This window comes from Melospiza melodia, assembly GCF_035770615.1.
Source record: "Melospiza melodia melodia isolate bMelMel2 chromosome W unlocalized genomic scaffold, bMelMel2.pri SUPER_W_unloc_1, whole genome shotgun sequence".
Classification (NCBI taxonomy): domain Eukaryota; kingdom Metazoa; phylum Chordata; class Aves; order Passeriformes; family Passerellidae; genus Melospiza; species Melospiza melodia.
Window position 1 is genome coordinate 2,181,085 of NW_026948505.1, and position 23,558 is coordinate 2,204,642.

Consider the following 23,558-nt stretch of genomic DNA (forward strand, 5'->3'; position numbering starts at 1 on the left):
TCGCCAGACATAGTGGAAAAGCGTTTTGCTGAGATGTAAATGAGAAGAGACGCTAAAGACGAAGGTACGATGCTCTCCGGAGTTAAGGGCCGCTCCCGGGCGTCTTTCGGCAGAAGCCGCGCTAAGGAGAGCACTGTGAGCGGCACAATCGTCTTTGCGCGAGGAAGCCGCTTCTTCGGCTCTGGGAGCCGGAGAGAGCGGCAGCTTCGGGAAGGTGAAGAAGGAAGCTGTACAACACTGGGATTGTGTGCGCAGCTTGCCAACTGATAGAAAACAGTACCTTTGCACTCTCCTGACTTTTCCAATCACATGAACATTCGATTGGAAGCTGTTTTGGAAAACTTTTCGTTTCTTCCTGCCAAACACTTGGCAGACCTCCGTGCAACGTCTGGAACACGATGGGAGATGTTTTCTGGGCTGGCACAGTTTTTCCTAGCCAGACATAGTGGAAAAGCTTTTTGCTGAGATGTAGATGAGAAGAGATGCTTAAGACGAAGGTACGATGCTCTCCGGAGCTAAGAGCCGCTCCCGGGCGTCTTTCGGCAGAAGCCGCGCTAAGGAGAGCACTGTGAGCGGCTCAATCGTCTTTGCGCGAAGAAGCCGCTTCTTCGGCTCCGGGAGCCGGAGAGAGCGGCTGCTTCGGGAAGGTGAAGAAGGAAGCTGTACAACACTGGGATTGTGTGCGCAGCTTGCCAACTGATACAAAACAGTTCCTTTGCGCTCTCCTGACTTTTCCAATCACATGAACATTCGATTGGAAGCTGTTTTGGACAACTTTTCTTTTCTTCCTGCCAAACACTTGGCAGACCTCCGTGCAACGTCTAGAACACGATGGGAGATGTTTTCTGTGCTGGCACAGTTTTTCCTAGCCAGACATAGTGGAAAAGCGTTTTGCTAAGATGTAGATGAGAAGAGACGCTAAAGACGATGGTACGATGCTCTCCGGAGCTAAGAGCCGCTCCCGGGCGTCTTTCGGCAGAAGCCGCGCTAAGGAGAGCACTGTGAGCGGCTCAATCGTCTTTGCGCGAAGAAGCCGCTTCTTCGGCTCCGGGAGCCGGAGAGAGCGGCAGCTTCGGGAAGGTGAAGAAGCAAACTCTAAAACACTGGGATTGTGTGCGCAGCTTGCCATCTGATAGAAAAAAGTACCGTTGCACTCTCCTGACTTTTCCAATCACATGAACATTCTATTGGAAGCTGTTTTGGACAACTTTTCTTTTCTTCCTGCCAAAAACTTGGCAGACCTCCGTGCAACGTCTATAATACGATGGGAGATGTTTTCTGTGCTGGCACAGTTTTTCCTAGCCAGAAATAGTGGAAAAGCTTTTTGCTGAGATGTAGATGAGAAGAGATGCTAAAGACGAAGGTACGATGCTCTCCGGAGCTAAGAGCCGCTCGCGGGCATCTTTCGGCAGAAGCCGCGCTAAGGAGAGCACTGTGAGCGGCACAATCGTTATTGCGCGAAGAAGCCGCTTCTTCGGCTCCGGGAGCCGGAGAGAGCGGCAGCTTCGGGAAGGTGAAGAAGCAAGCTGTACAACACTGGGATTGTGTGCGCAGCTTGCCAACTGATAGAAAACAGTTCTTTTGCACTCTCCTGACTTTTCCAATCACATGAACATTTGATTGGAAGCTGTTTTGGACAACTTTTCTTCCTGCCAAACACTTGGCAGACTTCCGTGCAACGTCTAGAACACGATGGGAGATGTTTTCTGGGCTGGCACAGTTTTTCCTCGCCAGACATAGTGGAAAAGCGTTTTGCTGAGATGTAAATGAGAAGAGACGCTAAAGACGAAGGTACGATGCTCTCCGGAGTTAAGGGCCGCTCCCGGGCGTCTTTCGGCAGAAGCCGCGCTAAGGAGAGCACTGTGAGCGGCACAATCGTCTTTGCGCGAGGAAGCCGCTTCTTCGGCTCTGGGAGCCGGAGAGAGCGGCAGCTTCGGGAAGGTGAAGAAGGAAGCTGTACAACACTGGGATTGTGTGCGCAGCTTGCCAACTGATAGAAAACAGTACCTTTGCACTCTCCTGACTTTTCCAATCACATGAACATTCGATTGGAAGCTGTTTTGGACAACTTTTCGTTTCTTCCTGCCAAACACTTGGAAGACCTCCGTGCAACGTCTGGAACACGATGGGAGATGTTTTCTGGGCTGGCACAGTTTTTCCTAGCCAGACATAGTGGAAAAGCTTTTTGCTGAGATGTAGATGAGAAGAGATGCTTAAGACGAAGGTACGATGCTCTCCGGAGCTAAGAGCCGCTCCCGGGCGTCTTTCGGCAGAAGCCGCGCTAAGGAGAGCACTGTGAGCGGCTCAATCGTCTTTGCGCGAAGAAGCCGCTTCTTCGGCTCCGGGAGCCGGAGAGAGCGGCTGCTTCGGGAAGGTGAAGAAGGAAGCTGTACAACACTGGGATTGTGTGCGCAGCTTGCCAACTGATACAAAACAGTTCCTTTGCGCTCTCCTGACTTTTCCAATCACATGAACATTCGATTGGAAGCTGTTTTGGACAACTTTTCTTTTCTTCCTGCCAAACACTTGGCAGACCTCCGTGCAACGTCTAGAACACGATGGGAGATGTTTTCTGTGCTGGCACAGTTTTTCCTAGCCAGACATAGTGGAAAAGCGTTTTGCTAAGATGTAGATGAGAAGAGACGCTAAAGACGATGGTACGATGCTCTCCGGAGCTAAGAGCCGCTCCCGGGCGTCTTTCGGCAGAAGCCGCGCTAAGGAGAGCACTGTGAGCGGCACAATCGTCTTTGCGTGAAGAAGCCGCTTCTTCGGCTCCGGGAGCCGGAGAGAGCGGCAGCTTCGGGAAGGTGAAGAAGCAAGCTCTAAAACACTGGGATTGTGTGCGCAGCTTGCCAGCTGATAGAAAACAGTACCTTTGCACTCTCCTGACATTTCCAATCACATGAACATTCGATTGGAAGCTGTTTTGGACAACTTTTCTTCCTGCCAAACACTTGGCAGACCTCTGTGCAACGTCTAGAACACGATGGGAGATGTTTTCTGTGCTGGCACAGTTTTTCCTAGCCAGACATAGTGGAAAAGCTTTTTGCTGAGATGTAGATGAGAAGAGACGCTAAAGACGAAGGTACGATGCTCTCCGGAGCTAAGAGCCGCTTTCGGGCGTCTTTCGGCAGAAGCCGAGCTAAGGAGAGCACTGTGAGCGGCACAATCGTCTTTGCGCGAAGAAGCCGCTTCTTCGGCTCCGGGAGCCGGAGAGAGCGGCAGCTTCGGGAAGGTGAAGAAGCAAGCTCTAAAACACTGGGATTGTGTGCGCAGCTTGCCAACTGATAGAATACAGTACCGTTGCACGCTCCTGACTTTTCGATACACATGAACATTCGATTGGAATCTGTTTTGGACAACTTTTCTTTCCTTCCTGCCAAACACTTGGCAGACCTCCGTGCAACGTCTAGAACACGATGGGAGATGTTTTCTGTGCTGGCACAGTTTTTCCTAGCCAGTCATAGTGGAAAAGCTTTTTGCTGAGATGTAGATGAGAAGAGACGCTAAAGACGAAGGTACGATGCTCTCCGGAGCTAAGAGCCGCTCCCGGGCGTCTTTCGGCAGAAGCCGCGCTAAGGAGAGCACTGTGAGCGGCTCAATCGTCTTTGCGCGAAGAAGCCGCTTCTTCGGCTCCGGGAGCCGGAGAGAGCGGCTGCTTCGGGAAGGTGAAGAAGGAAGCTGTACAACACTGGGATTGTGTGCGCAGCTTGCCAACTGATACAAAACAGTTCCTTTGCGCTCTCCTGACTTTTCCAATCACATGAACATTCGATTGGAAGCTGTTTTGGACAACTTTTCTTTTCTTCCTGCCAAACACTTGGCAGACCTCCGTGCAACGTCTAGAACACGATGGGAGATGTTTTCTGTGCTGGCACAGTTTTTCCTAGCCAGACATAGTGGAAAAGCTTTTTGCTGAGATGTAGATGAGAAGAGACGCTAAAGACGAAGGTACGATGCTCTCCGGAGCTAAGAGCCATTCGCGGGCGTCTTCCGGCAGAAGCCGCGCTAAGGAGAGCACTGTGAGCGGCACAATCGTCTTTGCGCGAAGAAGCCGCTTCTTCGGCTCCGGGAGCCGGAGAGAGCGGCAGCTTCGGGAAGGTGAAGAAGGAAGCTGTACAACACTGGGATTGTGTGCGCAGCTTGCCAACTGATAGAAAACAGTACCTTTGCACTCTCCTGACTTTTCCAATCACATGAACATTCGATTGGAAGCTGTTTTGGACAACTTTTCTTTTCTTCCTGCCAAAGACTTGGCAGACCTCCGTGCAACGTCTAGAACACGATGGGAGATGTTTTCTGTGCTGGCACAGTTTTTCCTAGTCAGGCATAGTGGAGAAGCTTTTTGCTAAGATGTAGATGAGAAGAGAAGCCAAAGACCAAGGTACGATGCTCTCCGGAGCTAAGAGCCGCTCCCGGGCGTCTTTCGGCAGAAGCCGCGCTAAGGAGAGCACTGTGAGCGGCACAATCGTCTTTGCGCGAAGAAGCCGCTTCTTCGGCTCCGGGAGCCGGAGAGAGCGACAGCTTCGGGAAGGTGAAGAAGCAAGCTGTACAACACTGGGATTGTGTGCGCAGCTTGCCAACTGATAGAAAACAGTACCTTTGCACTCTCCTGACTTTTCCAATCACATGAACATTTGATTGGAAGCTGTTTTGGACAACTTTTCTTTTCTTCCTGCCAAACACTTGGCAGACTTCCGTGCAACGTCTAGAACACGATTGGAGATGTTTTCTGTGCTGGCACAGTTTTTCCTAGCCAGACATAGTGGAAAAGCTTTTTGCTGAGATGTAGATGAGAAGAGACGCTAAAGACGAAGGTACGATGCTCTCCGGAGCTAAGAGCCGCTCCCGGGCGTCTTTCGGCAGAAGCCGCGCTAAGGAGAGCACTGTGAGCGGCACAATCGTCTTTGCGCGAAGAAGCCGCTTCTTCGGCTCCGGGAGCCGGAGAGAGCGGCAGCTTCGGGAAGGTGAAGAAGCAAGCTGTACAACACTGGGATTGTGTGCGCAGCTTGCCAACTGATAGAAAACAGTACCGTTGCACTCTCCTGACTTTTCCAATCACATGAATATTTGATTGGAAGCTGTTTTGGACAACTTTTCTTTTCTTCCTGCCAAACACTTGGCAGACTTCCGTGCAACGTCTAGAACACGATGGGAGATGTTTTCTGTGCTGGCCCAGTTTTTCCTAGCCAGAAATAGTGGAAAAGCGTTTTGCTGAGATGGAAATGAGAAGAGACGCTAAAGACGAAGGTACGATGCTCTCCGGAGCTAAGAGCCGCTCGCGGGTGTCTTTCGGCAGAAGCCGCGCTAAGGAGAGCACTGTGAGCGGCACAATCGTCTTTGCGCGAAGAAGCCGCTTCTTCGGCTCCGGGAGCCGGAGAGAGCGGCAGCTTCGGGAAGGTGAAGAAGCAAGCTCTAAAACACTGGGATTGTGTGCGCAGCTTGCCAACTGATAGAAAACAGTACCTTTGCACTCTCCTGACTTTTCCAATCACATGAACATTCGATTGGAAGCTGTTTTGGACAGCTTTTCTTTTCTGCCTGCCAAACACTAGGCAGACTTCCGTGCAACGTCTATAACACGATGGGAGATGTTTTCTGTGCTGGCACAGTTTTTCCTAGCCAGAAATAGTGGAAAAGCGTTTTGCTGAGATGGAAATGAAAAGAGACGCTAAAGACGAAGGTACGATGCTCTCCGGAGCTAAGAGCCGCTCCCGGGCGTCTTTCGGCAGAAGCCGCGCTAAGGAGAGCACTGTGAGCGGCACAATCGTCTTTGCGCGAAGAAGCCGCTTCTTCGGCTCGGGGAGCCGGAGAGAGCGGCAGCTTCGGGAAGGTGAAGAAGCAAGCTGTACAACACTGGGATTGTGTGCGCAGCTTGCCAACTGATAGAAAACAGTACCTTTGCACTCTCCTGACTTTTCCAATCACATGAACATTTGATTGGAAGCTGTTTTGGACAACTTTTCTTTTCTTCCTGCCAAACACTTGGCAGACTTCCGTGCAACGTCTAGAACATGATGGGAGATGTTTTCTGTGCTGGCACAGTTTTTCCTGGCCAGACATAGTGGAAAAGCGTTTTGCTGAGATGTAGATGAGAAGAGACGCCAAAGACGAAGGTACGATGCTCTCCGGAGCTAAGAGCCGCTCCCGGGTGTCTTTCGGCAGAAGCCGCGCTAAGGAGAGCACTGTGAGCGGCACAATCGTCTTTGCGCGAAGAAGCCGCTTCTTCGGCTCTGGGAACCGGAGAGAGCGGCAGCTTCGGGAAGGTGAAGAAGGAAACTGTACAACACTGGGATTGTGTGCGCAGCTTGCCAACTGATAGAAAACTGCACCTTTGCACTCTCCTGACTTTTCCAATCACATGAACATTCGATTGGAAGCTGTTTTGGACAACTTTTCTTTTCTTCCTGCCAAACACTTGGCAGACCTCCGTGCAACGTCTAGAACACGATGGGAGATGTTTTCTGTGCTGGCACAGTTTTTCCTAGCCAGACATAGTGGAAAAGCGTTTTGCTAAGATGTAGATGAGAAGAGACGCTAAAGACGAAGGTACGATGCTCTCCGGAGCTAAGAGCCGCTCCCGGGCGTCTTTCGGCAGAAGCCGCGCTAAGGAGAGCACTGTGAGCGGCTCAATCGTCTTTGCGCGAAGAAGCCGCTTCTTCGTCTTCGGGAGCCGGAGAGAGCGGCTGCTTCGGGAAGGTGAAGAAGGAAGCTGTACAACACTGGGACTGTGTGCGCAGCTTGCCAACTGATAGAAAAGAGTTCCTTTGCACTCTCCTGACTTTTCCAATCACATGAACATTCGATTGGAAGCTGTTTTGGACAACTTTTCTTTTCTTCCTGCCAAACACTTGGCAGACCTCCGTGCAACGTCTAGAACACGATGGGAGATGTTTTCTGTGCTGTCACAGTTTTTCCTAGCCAGACATAGTGGAAAAGCGTTTTGCTAAGATGTAGATGAGAAGAGACGCTAAAGACGAAGGTACGATGCTCTCCTGAGCTAAGAGCCGCTCCCGGGCGTCTTTCGGCAGAAGCCGCACTAAGGAGAGCACTGTGAGCAGCACAATCGTCTTTGCGCGAAGAAGCCGCTTCTTCGGCTCCGGGAGCCGGAGAGAGCGGCAGCTTCGGGAAGGTGAAGAAGCAAGCTCTAAAACACTGGGATTGTGTGCGCAGCTTGCCAACTGATAGAAAACAGTACCTTTGCACTCTCCTGACTTTTCCAATCACATGAACATTCGATTGGAAGCTGTTTTGGACAACTTTTCTTTTCTTCCTGCCAAACACTTGGCAGACCTCCGTGCAACGTCTAGAACACGATGGGAGATGTTTTCTGTGCTGTCACAGTTTTTCCTAGCCAGACATAGTGGAAAAGCTTTTTGCTGTGAAGTAGATGAGAAGAGACGCCAAAGACGAAGGTACGATGCTCTCCGGAGCTAAGAGCCGCTCGCGGGCGTCTTTCGGCAGAAGCCGCGCTAAGGAGAGCCCTGTGAGTGGCACAATCGTCTTTGCGCGAAGAAGCCGCTTCTTCGGCTCCGGGAGCCGGAGAGAGCGGCAGCTTCGGGAAGGTGAAGAAGCAAGCTGTACAACACTGGGATTGTGTGCGCAGCTTGCCAACTGATAGAAAACAGTACCGTTGCACTCTCCTGACTTTTCCAATCACATGAACATTCGATTGGAAGCTGTTTTGGACAACTTTTCTTTTCTTCCTGCCAAACACTTGGCAGACTTCCGTGCAATGTCTAGAACACGATGGGAGATGTTTTCTGTGCTGTCACAGTTTTTCCTAGCCAGACATAGTGGAAAAGCTTTTTGCTGATATGTAGATGAGAAGAGACGCCAAAGACGAAGGTACAATGCTCTCCGGGGCTAAGAGCCGCTCGCGGGCGTCTTTCGGCAGAAGCCGCGCTAAGGAGAGCACTGTGAGCGGCACAATCGTCTTTGCGCGAAGAAGCCGCTTCTTCGGCTCCGGGAGCCGGAGACAGCGGCAGCTTCGGGAAGGTGAAGAAGCAAGCTCTAAAACACTGGGATTGTGTGCGCAGCTTGCCAACTGATAGAAAACAGTACCGTTGCACTCTCCTGATTTTCCAATCACATGAACATTTGATTGGAAGCTGTTTTGGACAACTTTTCTTTTCTTCCTGCCAAAAACTTGGCAGACTTCCGTGCAACGTCTAGAACACGATGGGAGATATTTTCTGGGCTGGCACAGTTTTTCCTAGCCAGACATAGTGGAAAAGCGTTTTGCTAAGATGTAGATGAGAAGAGACGCTAAAGACGAAGGTACGATGCTCTCCGGAGTTAAGAGCCGCTCCCGGGCGTCTTTCGGCAGAAGCCGCGCTAAGGAAAGCACTGTGAGCGGCTCAATCGTCTTTGCGCGAAGAAGCCGCTTCTTCGGCTCCGGGATCCGGAGAGAGTGGCAGCTTCGGGAAGGTGAAGAAGAGAGCTCTAAAACACTGGGATTGTGTGCGCAGCTTGCCAACTGATACAAAACAGTACCTTTGCACTCTCCTGACTTTTCCAATCACATGAACATTCGATTGGAAGCTGTTTTGGGCAACTTTTCTTTTCTTCCTGCCAAACACTTGGCAGACCTCCGTGCAACGTCTAGAACACGATGGGAGATGTTTTCTGTTCTGGCACAGTTTTTCCTGGCCAGACATAGTGGAAAAGCGTTTTGCTGAGATGTAGATGAGAAGAGACGCCAAAGACGAAGGTACGATGCTCTCCGGAGCTAAGAGCCGCTCCCGGGTGTCTTTCGGCAGAAGCCGCGCTAAGGAGAGCACTGTGAGCGGCACAATCGTCTTTGCGCGAAGAAGCCGCTTCTTCGGCTCTGGGAACCGGAGAGAGCGACAGCTTCGGGAAGGTGAAGAAGGAAACTGTACAACACTGGGATTGTGTGCGCAGCTTGCCAACTGATAGAAAACAGTACCTTTGCACTCTCCTGACTTTTCCAATCACATGAACATTTGATTGGAAGCTGTTTTGGACAACTTTTCTTTTCTTCCTGCCTAACACTTGGCAGACTTCCGTGCAACGTCTAGAACACGATGGGAGATGTTTTCTGTGCTGGCACAGTTTTTCCTAGCCAGACATAGTGGAAAAGCGTTTTGCTAAGATGTAGATGAGAAGAGACGCTAAAGACGAAGGTACGATGCTCTCCGGAGCTAAGAGCCGCTCCCGGGCGTCTTTCGGCAGAAGCCGCGCTAAGGAGAGCACTGTGACCGGCTCAATCGTCTTTGCGCGAAGAAGCCGCTTCTTCGTCTTCGGGAGCCGGAGAGAGCGGCTGCTTCGGGAAGGTGAAGAAGGAAGCTGTACAACACTGGGATTGTGTGCGCAGCTTGCCAACTGATAGAAAAGAGTTCCTTTGCACTCTCCTGACTTTTCCAATCACATGAACATTCGATTGGAAGCTGTTTTGGACAACTTTTCTTCCTGCCAAACACTTGGCAGACCTCCGTGCAACGTCTAGAACACGATGGGAGATGTTTTCTGTGCTGTCACAGTTTTTCCTAGCCAGACATAGTGGAAAAGCTTTTTGCTGAGATGTAGATGAGAAGAGACGCTAAAGACGAAGGTACGATGCTCTCCGGAGCTAAGAGCCGCTCCCGGGCGTCTTTCGGCAGAAGCCGCGCTAAGGAGAGCACTGTGAGCGGCACAATCGTCTTTGCGCGAAGAAGCCGCTTCTTCGGCTCGGGGAGCCGGAGAGAGCGGCAGCTTCGGGAAGGTGAAGAAGCAAGCTGTACAACACTGGGATTGTGTGCGCAGCTTGCCAACTGATAGAAAACTGCACCTTTGCACTCTCCTGACTTTTCCAATCACATGAACATTTGATTGGAAGCTGTTTTGGACAACTTTTCTTTTCTTCCTGCCAAACACTTGGCAGACCTCCGTGCAACGTCTAGAACACGATGGGAGATGTTTTCTGTGCTGTCACAGTTTTTCCTAGCCAGACATAGTGGAAAAGCGTTTTGCTAAGATGTAGATGAGAAGAGACGCTAAAGACGAAGGTACGATGCTCTCCGGAGCTAAGAGCCGCTCCCGGGCGTCTTTCGGCAGAAGCCGCGCTAAGGAGAGCACTGTGAGCAGCACAATCGTCTTTGCGCGAAGAAGCCGCTTCTTCGGCTCCGGGAGCCGGAGAGAGCGGCAGCTTCGGGAAGGTGAAGAAGCAAGCTCTAAAACACTGGGATTGTGTGCGCAGCTTGCCAACTGATAGAAAACAGTACCTTTGCACTCTCCTGACTTTTCCAATCACATGAACATTCGATTGGAAGCTGTTTTGGACAACTTTTCTTTTCTTCCTGCCAAACACTTGGCAGACCTCCGTGCAACGTCTAGAACACAATGGGAGATGTTTTCTGTGCTGTCACAGTTTTTCCTAGCCAGACATAGTGGAAAAGCGTTTTGCTAAGATGTAGATGAGAAGAGACGCTAAAGACGAAGGTACGATGCTCTCCGGAGCTAAGAGCCGCTCCCGGGCGTCTTTCGGCAGAAGCCGCGCTAAGGAGAGCACTGTGAGCAGCACAATCGTCTTTGCGCGAAGAAGCCGCTTCTTCGGCTCCGGGAGCCGGAGAGAGCGGCAGCTTCGGGAAGGTGAAGAAGCAAGCTCTAAAACACTGGGATTGTGTGCGCAGCTTGCCAACTGATAGAAAACAGTACCTTTGCACTCTCCTGACTTTTCCAATCACATGAACATTCGATTGGAAGCTGTTTTGGACAACTTTTCTTTTCTTCCTGCCAAACACTTGGCAGACCTCCGTGCAACGTCTAGAACACGATGGGAGATGTTTTCTGTGCTGTCACAGTTTTTCCTAGCCAGACATAGTGGAAAAGCGTTTTGCTAAGATGTAGATGAGAAGAGACGCTAAAGACGAAGGTACGATGCTCTCCGGAGCTAAGAGCCGCTCCCGGGCGTCTTTCGGCAGAAGCCGCGCTAAGGAGAGCACTGTGAGCAGCACAATCGTCTTTGCGCGAAGAAGCCGCTTCTTCGGCTCCGGGAGCCGGAGAGAGCGGCAGCTTCGGGAAGGTGAAGAAGCAAGCTCTAAAACACTGGGATTGTGTGCGCAGCTTGCCAACTGATAGAAAACAGTACCTTTGCACTCTCCTGACTTTTCCAATCACATGAACATTCGATTGGAAGCTGTTTTGGACAACTTTTCTTTTCTTCCTGCCAAACACTTGGCAGACCTCCGTGCAACGTCTAGAACACGATGGGAGATGTTTTCTGTGCTGTCACAGTTTTTCCTAGCCAGACATAGTGGAAAAGCTTTTTGCTGAGAAGTAGATGAGAAGAGACGCCAAAGACGAAGGTACGATGCTCTCCGGAGCTAAGAGCCGCTCGCGGGCGTCTTTCGGCAGAAGCCGCGCTAAGGAGAGCCCTGTGAGTGGCACAATCGTCTTTGCGCGAAGAAGCCGCTTCTTCGGCTCCGGGAGCCGGAGAGAGCGGCAGCTTCGGGAAGGTGAAGAAGCAAGCTGTACAACACTGGGATTGTGTGCGCAGCTTGCCAACTGATAGAAAACAGTACCGTTGCACTCTCCTGACTTTTCCAATCACATGAACATTTGATTGGAAGCTGTTTTGGACAACTTTTCTTTTCTTCCTGCCAAACACTTGGCAGACTTCCGTGCAACGTCTATAACACGATGGGAGATGTTTTCTGTGCTGGCACAGTTTTTCCTAGCCAGAAATAGTGGAAAAGCTTTTTGCTGAGAGGTAGATGAGAAGAGACGCTAAAGATGAAGGTACGATGCTCTCCGGAGCTAAGAGCCGCTCGCGGGCGTCGTTCGGCAGAAGCCGCGCTAAGGAGAGCACTGTGAGCGGCACAATCGTCTTTGCGCGAGGAAGCCGCTTCTTCGGCTCGGGGAGCCGGAGAGAGCGGCAGCTTCGGGAAGGTGAAGAAGCAAGCTGTACAACACTGGGATTGTGTGCGCTGCGTGCCAACTGATAGAAAACAGTACCTTTGCACTCTCCTGACTTTTCCAATCTCATGAATATTTGATTGGAAGCTGTTTTGGACAACTTTTCTTTTCTTCCTGCCAAACACTTGGCAGACCTCCGTGCAACGTCTAGAACACGATGGGAGATGTTTTCTGTGCTGGCACAGTTTTTCCTAGCCAGACATAGTGGAAAAGCTTTTTGCTGAGATGTAGATGAGAAGAGATGCTAAAGACGAAGGTACGATGCTCTCCGGAGCTAAGAGCCGCTCGCGGGCATCTTTCGGCAGAAGCCGCGCTAAGGAGAGCACTGTGAGCGGCACAATCGTTATTGCGCGAAGAAGCCGCTTCTTCGGCTCCGGGAGCCGGAGAGAGCGGCAGCTTCGGGAAGGTGAAGAAGCAAGCTGTACAACACTGGGATTGTGTGCGCAGCTTGCCAACTGATAGAAAACAGTTCTTTTGCACTCTCCTGACTTTTCCAATCACATGAACATTTGATTGGAAGCTGTTTTGGACAACTTTTCTTCCTGCCAAACACTTGGCAGACTTCCGTGCAACGTCTAGAACACGATGGGAGATGTTTTCTGGGCTGGCACAGTTTTTCCTCGCCAGACATAGTGGAAAAGCGTTTTGCTGAGATGTAAATGAGAAGAGACGCTAAAGACGAAGGTACGATGCTCTCCGGAGTTAAGGGCCGCTCCCGGGCGTCTTTCGGCAGAAGCCGCGCTAAGGAGAGCACTGTGAGCGGCACAATCGTCTTTGCGCGAGGAAGCCGCTTCTTCGGCTCTGGGAGCCGGAGAGAGCGGCAGCTTCGGGAAGGTGAAGAAGGAAGCTGTACAACACTGGGATTGTGTGCGCAGCTTGCCAACTGATAGAAAACAGTACCTTTGCACTCTCCTGACTTTTCCAATCACATGAACATTCGATTGGAAGCTGTTTTGGACAACTTTTCTTTTCTTCCTGCCAAACACTTGGCAGACCTCCGTGCAACGTCTGGAACACGATGGGAGATGTTTTCTGGGCTGGCACAGTTTTTCCTAGCCAGACATAGTGGAAAAGCTTTCTGCTGAGATGTAGATGAGAAGAGATGCTTAAGACGAAGGTACGATGCTCTCCGGAGCTAAGAGCCGCTCCCGGGCGTCTTTCGGCAGAAGCCGCGCTAAGGAGAGCACTGTGAGCGGCTCAATCGTCTTTGCGCGAAGAAGCCGCTTCTTCGGCTCCGGGAGCCGGAGAGAGCGGCTGCTTCGGGAAGGTGAAGAAGGAAGCTGTACAACACTGGGATTGTGTGCGCAGCTTGCCAACTGATACAAAACAGTTCCTTTGCGCTCTCCTGACTTTTCCAATCACATGAACATTCGATTGGAAGCTGTTTTGGACAACTTTTCTTTTCTTCCTGCCAAACACTTGGCAGACCTCCGTGCAACGTCTAGAACACGATGGGAGATGTTTTCTGTGCTGGCACAGTTTTTCCCAGCCAGACATAGTGGAAAAGCGTTTTGCTAAGATGTAGATGAGAAGAGACGCTAAAGACGATGGTACGATGCTCTCCGGAGCTAAGAGCCGCTCCCGGGCGTCTTTCGGCAGAAGCCGCGCTAAGGAGAGCACTGTGAGCGGCACAATCGTCTTTGCGTGAAGAAGCCGCTTCTTCGGCTCCGGGAGCCGGAGAGAGCGGCAGCTTCGGGAAGGTGAAGAAGCAAGCTCTAAAACACTGGGATTGTGTGCGCAGCTTGCCAGCTGATAGAAAACAGTACCTTTGCACTCTCCTGACATTTCCAATCACATGAACATTCGATTGGAAGCTGTTTTGGACAACTTTTCTTTTCTTCCTGCCAAACACTTGGCAGACCTCTGTGCAACGTCTAGAACACGATGGGAGATGTTTTCTGTGCTGGCACAGTTTTTCCTAGCCAGACATAGTGGAAAAGCTTTTTGCTGAGATGTAGATGAGAAGAGACGCTAAAGACGAAGGTACGATGCTCTCCGGAGCTAAGAGCCGCTTTCGGGCGTCTTTCGGCAGAAGCCGAGCTAAGGAGAGCACTGTGAGCGGCACAATCGTCTTTGCGCGAAGAAGCCGCTTCTTCGGCTCCGGGAGCCGGAGAGAGCGGCAGCTTCGGGAAGGTGAAGAAGCAAGCTCTAAAACACTGGGATTGTGTGCGCAGCTTGCCAACTGATAGAAAACAGTACCTTTGCACTCTCCTGACTTTTCCAATCACATGAACATTCGATTGGAAGCTGTTTTGGACAACTTTTCTTTTCTTCCTGCCAAACACTTGGCAGACCTCCGTGCAACGTCTAGAACACGATGGGAGATGTTTTCTGTGCTGGCACAGTTTTTCCTAGTCAGGCATAGTGGAGAAGCTTTTTGCTAAGATGTAGATGAGAAGAGAAGCCAAAGACCAAGGTACGATGCTCTCCGGAGCTAAGAGCCGCTCCCGGGCGTCTTTCGGCAGAAGCCGCGCTAAGGAGAGCACTGTGAGCGGCACAATCGTCTTTGCGCGAAGAAGCCGCTTCTTCGGCTCGGGGAGCCGGAGAGAGCGGCAGCTTCGGGAAGGTGAAGAAGCAAGCTGTACAACACTGGGATTGTGTGCGCAGCTTGCCAACTGATAGAAAACTGCACCTTTGCACTCTCCTGACTTTTCCAATCACATGAACATTTGATTGGAAGCTGTTTTGGACAACTTTTCTTTTCTTCCTGCCAAACACTTGGCAGACCTCCGTGCAACGTCTAGAACACGATGGGAGATGTTTTCTGTGCTGTCACAGTTTTTCCTAGCCAGACATAGTGGAAAAGCGTTTTGCTAAGATGTAGATGAGAAGAGACGCTAAAGACGAAGGTACGATGCTCTCCGGAGCTAAGAGCCGCTCCCGGGCGTCTTTCGGCAGAAGCCGCGCTAAGGAGAGCACTGTGAGCAGCACAATCGTCTTTGCGCGAAGAAGCCGCTTCTTCGGCTCCGGGAGCCGGAGAGAGCGGCAGCTTCGGGAAGGTGAAGAAGCAAGCTCTAAAACACTGGGATTGTGTGCGCAGCTTGCCAACTGATAGAAAACAGTACCTTTGCACTCTCCTGACTTTTCCAATCACATGAACATTCGATTGGAAGCTGTTTTGGACAACTTTTCTTTTCTTCCTGCCAAACACTTGGCAGACCTCCGTGCAACGTCTAGAACACGATGGGAGATGTTTTCTGTGCTGTCACAGTTTTTCCTAGCCAGACATAGTGGAAAAGCTTTTTGCTGAGAAGTAGATGAGAAGAGACGCCAAAGACGAAGGTACGATGCTCTCCGGAGCTAAGAGCCGCTCGCGGGCGTCTTTCGGCAGAAGCCGCGCTAAGGAGAGCCCTGTGAGTGGCACAATCGTCTTTGCGCGAAGAAGCCGCTTCTTCGGCTCCGGGAGCCGGAGAGAGCGGCAGCTTCGGGAAGGTGAAGAAGCAAGCTGTACAACACTGGGATTGTGTGCGCAGCTTGCCAACTGATAGAAAACAGTACCGTTGCACTCTCCTGACTTTTCCAATCACATGAACATTTGATTGGAAGCTGTTTTGGACAACTTTTCTTTTCTTCCTGCCAAACACTTGGCAGACTTCCGTGCAACGTCTATAACACGATGGGAGATGTTTTCTGTGCTGGCACAGTTTTTCCTAGCCAGAAATAGTGGAAAAGCTTTTTGCTGAGAGGTAGATGAGAAGAGACGCTAAAGACGAAGGTACGATGCTCTCCGGAGCTAAGAGCCGCTCGCGGGCGTCGTTCGGCAGAAGCCGCGCTAAGGAGAGCACTGTGAGCGGCACAATCGTCTTTGCGCGAGGAAGCCGCTTCTTCGGCTCGGGGAGCCGGAGAGAGCGGCAGCTTCGGGAAGGTGAAGAAGCAAGCTGTACAACACTGGGATTGTGTGCGCAGCTTGCCAACTGATAGAAAACAGTACCTTTGCACTCTCCTGACTTTTCCAATCTCATGAATATTTGATTGGAAGCTGTTTTGGACAACTTTTCTTTTCTTCCTGCCAAACACTTGGCAGACCTCCGTGCAACGTCTAGAACACGATGGGAGATGTTTTCTGTGCTGGCACAGTTTTTCCTAGCCAGACATAGTGGAAAAGCTTTTTGCTGAGATGTAGATGAGAAGAGATGCTAAAGACGAAGGTACGATGCTCTCCGGAGCTAAGAGCCGCTCGCGGGCATCTTTCGGCAGAAGCCGCGCTAAGGAGAGCACTGTGAGCGGCACAATCGTTATTGCGCGAAGAAGCCGCTTCTTCGGCTCCGGGAGCCGGAGAGAGCGGCAGCTTCGGGAAGGTGAAGAAGCAAGCTGTACAACACTGGGATTGTGTGCGCAGCTTGCCAACTGATAGAAAACAGTTCTTTTGCACTCTCCTGACTTTTCCAATCACATGAACATTTGATTGGAAGCTGTTTTGGACAACTTTTCTTCCTGCCAAACACTTGGCAGACTTCCGTGCAACGTCTAGAACACGATGGGAGATGTTTTCTGGGCTGGCACAGTTTTTCCTCGCCAGACATAGTGGAAAAGCGTTTTGCTGAGATGTAAATGAGAAGAGACGCTAAAGACGAAGGTACGATGCTCTCCGGAGTTAAGGGCCGCTCCCGGGCGTCTTTCGGCAGAAGCCGCGCTAAGGAGAGCACTGTGAGCGGCACAATCGTCTTTGCGCGAGGAAGCCGCTTCTTCGGCTCTGGGAGCCGGAGAGAGCGGCAGCTTCGGGAAGGTGAAGAAGGAAGCTGTACAACACTGGGATTGTGTGCGCAGCTTGCCAACTGATAGAAAACAGTACCTTTGCACTCTCCTGACTTTTCCAATCACATGAACATTCGATTGGAAGCTGTTTTGGACAACTTTTCTTTTCTTCCTGCCAAACACTTGGCAGACCTCCGTGCAACGTCTGGAACACGATGGGAGATGTTTTCTGGGCTGGCACAGTTTTTCCTAGCCAGACATAGTGGAAAAGCTTTTTGCTGAGATGTAGATGAGAAGAGATGCTTAAGACGAAGGTACGATGCTCTCCGGAGCTAAGAGCCGCTCCCGGGCGTCTTTCGGCAGAAGCCGCGCTAAGGAGAGCACTGTGAGCGGCTCAATCGTCTTTGCGCGAAGAAGCCGCTTCTTCGGCTCCGGGAGCCGGAGAGAGCGGCTGCTTCGGGAAGGTGAAGAAGGAAGCTGTACAACACTGGGATTGTGTGCGCAGCTTGCCAACTGATACAAAACAGTTCCTTTGCGCTCTCCTGACTTTTCCAATCACATGAACATTCGATTGGAAGCTGTTTTGGACAACTTTTCTTTTCTTCCTGCCAAACACTTGGCAGACCTCCGTGCAACGTCTAGAACACGATGGGAGATGTTTTCTGTGCTGGCACAGTTTTTCCCAGCCAGACATAGTGGAAAAGCGTTTTGCTAAGATGTAGATGAGAAGAGACGCTAAAGACGATGGTACGATGCTCTCCGGAGCTAAGAGCCGCTCCCGGGCGTCTTTCGGCAGAAGCCGCGCTAAGGAGAGCACTGTGAGCGGCACAATCGTCTTTGCGTGAAGAAGCCGCTTCTTCGGCTCCGGGAGCCGGAGAGAGCGGCAGCTTCGGGAAGGTGAAGAAGCAAGCTCTAAAACACTGGGATTGTGTGCGCAGCTTGCCAGCTGATAGAAAACAGTACCTTTGCACTCTCCTGACATTTCCAATCACATGAACATTCGATTGGAAGCTGTTTTGGACAACTTTTCTTTTCTTCCTGCCAAACACTTGGCAGACCTCTGTGCAACGTCTAGAACACGATGGGAGATGTTTTCTGTGCTGGCACAGTTTTTCCTAGCCAGACATAGTGGAAAAGCTTTTTGCTGAGATGTAGATGAGAAGAGACGCTAAAGACGAAGGTACGATGCTCTCCGGAGCTAAGAGCCGCTTTCGGGCGTCTTTCGGCAGAAGCCGAGCTAAGGAGAGCACTGTGAGCGGCACAATCGTCTTTGCGCGAAGAAGCCGCTTCTTCGGCTCCGGGAGCCGGAGAGAGCGGCAGCTTCGGGAAGGTGAAGAAGCAAGCTCTAAAACACTGGGATTGTGTGCGCAGCTTGCCAACTGATAGAAAACAGTACCTTTGCACTCTCCTGACTTTTCCAATCACATGAACATTCGATTGGAAGCTGTTTTGGACAACTTTTCTTTTCTTCCTGCCAAACACTTGGCAGACCTCCGTGCAACGTCTAGAACACGATGGGAGATGTTTTCTGTGCTGGCACAGTTTTTCCTAGTCAGGCATAGTGGAGAAGCTTTTTGCTAAGATGTAGATGAGAAGAGAAGCCAAAGACCAAGGTACGATGCTCTCCGGAGCTAAGAGCCGCTCCCGGGCGTCTTTCGGCAGAAGCCGCGCTAAGGAGAGCACTGTGAGCGGCACAATCGTCTTTGCGCGAAGAAGCCGCTTCTTCGGCTCCGGGAGCCGGAGAGAGCGGCAGCTTCGGGAAGGTGAAGAAGCAAGCTGTACAACACTGGGATTGTGTGCGCAGCTTGCCAACTGATAGAAAACAGTACCTTTGCACTCTCCTGACTTTTCCAATCACATGAACATTTGATTGGAAGCTGTTTTGGACAACTTTTCTTTTCTTCCTGCCAAACACTTGGCAGACTTCCGTGCAACGTCTAGAACACGATTGGAGATGTTTTCTGTGCTGGCACAGTTTTTCCTAGCCAGACATAGTGGAAAAGCTTTTTGCTGAGATGTAGATGAGAAGAGACGCTAAAGACGAAGGTACGATGCTCTCCGGAGCTAAGAGCCGCTCGCGGGCGTCTTTCGGCAGAAGCCGCGCTAAGGAGAGCACTGTGAGCGGCACAATCGTCTTTGCGCGAAGAAGCCGCTTCTTCGGCTCCGGGAGCCGGAGAGAGCGGCAGCTTCGGGAAGGTGAAGAAGCAAGCTGTACAACACTGGGATTGTGTGCGCAGCTTGCCAACTGATAGAAAACAGTACCGTTGCACTCTCCTGACTTTTCCAATCACATGAATATTTGATTGGAAGCTGTTTTGGACAACTTTTCTTTTCTTCCTGCCAAACACTTGGCAGACTTCCGTGCAACGTCTAGAACACGATGGGAGATGTTTTCTGTGCTGGCCCAGTTTTTCCTAGCCAGAAATAGTGGAAAAGCGTTTTGCTGAGATGGAAATGAGAAGAGACGCTAAAGACGAAGGTACGATGCTCTCCGGAGCTAAGAGCCGCTCGCGGGTGTCTTTCGGCAGAAGCCGCGCTAAGGAGAGCACTGTGAGCGGCACAATCGTCTTTGCGCGAAGAAGCCGCTTCTTCGGCTCCGGGAGCCGGAGAGAGCGGCAGCTTCGGGAAGGTGAAGAAGCAAGCTCTAAAACACTGGGATTGTGTGCGCAGCTTGCCAACTGATAGAAAACAGTTCCTTTGCGCTCTCCTGACTTTTCCAATCACATGAACATTCGATTGGAAGCTGTTTTGGACAACTTTTCTTTTCTTCCTGCCAAACACTTGGCAGACCTCCGTGCAACGTCTAGAACACGATGGGAGATGTTTTCTGTGCTGGCACAGTTTTTCCTAGCCAGACATAGTGGAAAAGCGTTTTGCTAAGATGTAGATGAGAAGAGACGCTAAAGACGATGGTACGATGCTCTCCGGAGCTAAGAGCCGCTCCCGGGCGTCTTTCGGCAGAAGCCGCGCTAAGGAGAGCACTGTGAGCGGCACAATCGTCTTTGCGTGAAGAAGCCGCTTCTTCGGCTCCGGGAGCCGGAGAGAGCGGCAGTATCGGGAAGGTGAAGAAGCAAGCTCTAAAACACTGGGATTGTGTGCGCAGCTTGCCAGCTGATAGAAAACAGTACCTTTGCACTCTCCTGACATTTCCAATCACATGAACATTCGATTGGAAGCTGTTTTGGACAACTTTTCTTTTCTTCCTGCCAAACACTTGGCAGACATCTGTGCAACGTCTAGAACACGATGGGAGATGTTTTCTGTGCTGGCACAGTTTTTCCTAGCCAGACATAGTGGAAAAGCTTTTTGCTGAGATGTAGATGAGAAGAGACGCTAAAGACGAAGGTACGATGCTCTCCGGAGCTAAGAGCCGCTTTCGGGCGTCTTTCGGCAGAAGCCGAGCTAAGGAGAGCACTGTGAGCGGCACAATCGTCTTTGCGCGAAGAAGCCGCTTCTTCGGCTCCGGGAGCCGGAGAGAGCGGCAGCTTCGGGAAGGTGAAGAAGCAAGCTCTAAAACACTGGGATTGTGTGCGCAGCTTGCCAACTGATAGAAAACAGTACCGTTGCACTCTCCTGACTTTTCCAATCACATGAACATTCGATTGGAAGCTGTTTTGGACAACTTTTCTTTTCTTCCTGCCAAACACTTGGCAGACTTCCGTGCAACGTCTAGAACACGATGGGAGATGTTTTATGTGCTGGCACAGTTTTTCCTAGCCAGACATAGTGGAAAAGCTTTTTGCTGAGATGTAGATGAGAAGAGACGCTAAAGACGAAGGTACGATGCTCTCCAGAGCTAAGAGCCATTCGCGGGCGTCTTCCGGCAGAAGCCGCGCTAAGGAGAGCACTGTGAGCGGCACAATCGTCTTTGCGCGAAGAAGCCGCTTCTTCGGCTCCGGGAGCCGGAGAGAGCGGCAGCTTCGGGAAGGTGAAGAAGGAAGCTGTACAACACTGGGATTGTGTGCGCAGCTTGCCAACTGATAGAAAACAGTACCTTTGCACTCTCCTGACTTTTCCAATCACATGAACATTCGATTGGAAGCTGTTTTGGACAACTTTTCTTTTCTTCCTGCCAAACACTTGGCAGACCTCCGTGCAACGTCTAGAACACGATGGGAGATGTTTTCTGTGCTGGCACAGTTTTTCCTAGTCAGGCATAGTGGAGAAGCTTTTTGCTAAGATGTAGATGAGAAGAGAAGCCAAAGACCAAGGTACGATGCTCTCCGGAGCTAAGAGCCGCTCCCGGGCGTCTTTCGGCAATCCGCGCTAAGGAGAGCACTGTGAGCGGCACAATCGTCTTTGCGCGAAGAAGCCGCTTCTTCGGCTCCGGGAGCCGGAGAGAGCGGCAGCTTCGGGAAGGTGAAGAAGCAAGCTGTACAACACTGGGATTGTGTGCGCAGCTTGCCAACTGATAGAAAACAGTACCGTTGCACTCTCCTGACTTTTCCAATCACATGAATATTTGATTGGAAGCTGTTTTGGACAACTTTTCTTTTCTTCCTGCCAAACACTTGGCAGACTTCCGTGCAACGTCTAGAACACGATGGGAGATGTTTTCTGTGCTGGCCCAGTTTTTCCTAGCCAGAAATAGTGGAAAAGCGTTTTGCTGAGATGGAAATGAGAAGAGACGCTAAAGACGAAGGTACGATGCTCTCCGGAGCTAAGAGCCGCTCGCGGGCGTCTTTCGGCAGAAGCCGCGCTAAGGAGAGCACTGTGAGCGGCACAATCGTCTTTGCGCGAAGAAGCCGCTTCTTCGGCTCCGGGAGCCGGAGAGAGCGGCAGCTTCGGGAAGGTGAAGAAGCAAGCTCTAAAACACTGGGATTGTGTGCGCAGCTTGCCAACTGATAGAAAACAGTACCTTTGCACTCTCCTGACTTTTCCAATCACATGAACATTCGATTGGAAGCTGTTTTGGACAACTTTTCTTTTCTGCCTGCCAAACACTAGGCAGACCTCCGTGCAACGTCTATAACACGATGGGAGATGTTTTCTGTGCTGGAACAGTTTTTCCTAGCCAGAAATAGTGGAAAAGCGTTTTGCTGAGATGGAAATGAAAAGAGACGCTAAAGACGAAGGTACGATGCTCTCCGGAGCTAAGAGCCGCTCCTGGGCGTCTTTCGGCAGAAGCCGCGCTAAGGAGAGCACTGTGAGTGGCACAATCGTCTTTGCGCGAGGAAGCCGCTTCTTCGGCTCTGGGAGCCGGTGAGAGTGGCAGCTTCGGGAAGGTGAAGAAGCAAGCTGTACAACACTGGGATTGTGTGCGCAGCTTGCCAACTGATAGAAAACAGTACCGTTGCACGCTCCTGACTTTTCGATACACATGAACATTCGATTGGAATCTGTTTTGGACAACTTTTCTTTCCTTCCTGCCAAACACTTGGCAGACCTCCGTGCAACGTCTAGAACACGATGGGAGATGTTTTCTGTGCTGGCACAGTTTTTCCTAGCCAGTCATAGTGGAAAAGCTTTTTGCTGAGATGTAGATGAGAAGAGACGCTAAAGACGAAGGTACGATGCTCTCCGGAGCTAAGAGCCGCTTTCGGGCGTCTTTCGGCAGAAGCCACGCTAAGGAGAGCACTGTGAGCGGCACAATCGTCTTTGCGCGAAGAAGCCGCTTCTTCGGCTCCGGGAGCCGGAGAGAGCGGCAGCTTCGGGAAGGTGAAGAAGCAAGCTCTAAAACACTGGGGTTGTGTGCGCAGCTTGCCAACTGATAGAAAACAGTACCTTTGCACTCTCCTGACTTTTCCAATCACATGAACATTTGATTGGAAGCTGTTTTGGACAACTTTTCTTTCCTTCCTGCCAAACACTTGGCAGACTTCCGTGCAAAGTCTAGAACACGATGGGAGATGTTTTCTGTGCTGTCACAGTTTTTCCTAGCCAGACATAGTGGAAAAGCTTTTTGCTGAGATGTAGATGAGAAGAGACGCCAAAGACGAAGGTACAATGCTCTCCGGGGCTAAGAGCCGCTCCCGGGCGTCTTTCGGCAGAAGCCGCGCTAAGGAGAGCACTGTGAGCGGCACAATCGTCTTTGCGCGAAGAAGCCGCTTCTTCGGCTCCAGGAGCCGGAGAGAGCGGCAGCTTCGGGAAGGTGAAGAAGAAAGCTCTAAAACACTGGGATTGTGTGCGCAGCTTGCCAACTGATAGAAAACAGTACCTTTGCAATCTCCTGACTTTTCCAATCACATGAACATTCGATTGGAAGCTGTTTTGGACAACTTTTCTTTTCTTCCTGCCAAACACTTGGCAGACCTCCGTGCAACGTCTAGAACACGATGGGAGATGTTTTCTGTGCTGTCACAGTTTTTCCTAGCCAGACATAGTGGAAAAGCTTTTTGCTGATATGTAGATGAGAAGAGACGCCAAAGACGAAGGTACAATGCTCTCCGGGGCTAAGAGCCGCTCGCGGGCGTCTTTCGGCAGAAGCCGCGCTAAGGAGAGCACTGTGAGCGGCACAATCGTCTTTGCGCGAAGAAGCCGCTTCTTCGGCTCCGGGAGCCGGAGACAGCGGCAGCTTCGGGAAGGTGAAGAAGCAAGCTCTAAAACACTGGGATTGTGTGCGCAGCTTGCCAACTGATAGAAAACAGTACCGTTGCACTCTCCTGATTTTCCAATCACATGAACATTTGATTGGAAGCTGTTTTGGACAACTTTTCTTTTCTTCCTGCCAAACACTTGGCAGACTTCCGTGCAACGTCTAGAACACGATGGGAGATATTTTCTGGGCTGGCACAGTTTTTCCTAGCCAGACATAGTGGAAAAGCGTTTTGCTAAGATGTAGATGAGAAGAGACGCTAAAGACGAAGGTACGATGCTCTCCGGAGCTAAGAGCCGCTCCCGGGCGTCTTTCGGCAGAAGCCGCGCTAAGGAAAGCACTGTGAGCGGCTCAATCGTCTTTGCGCGAAGAAGCCGCTTCTTCGGCTCCGGGATCCGGAGAGAGTGGCAGC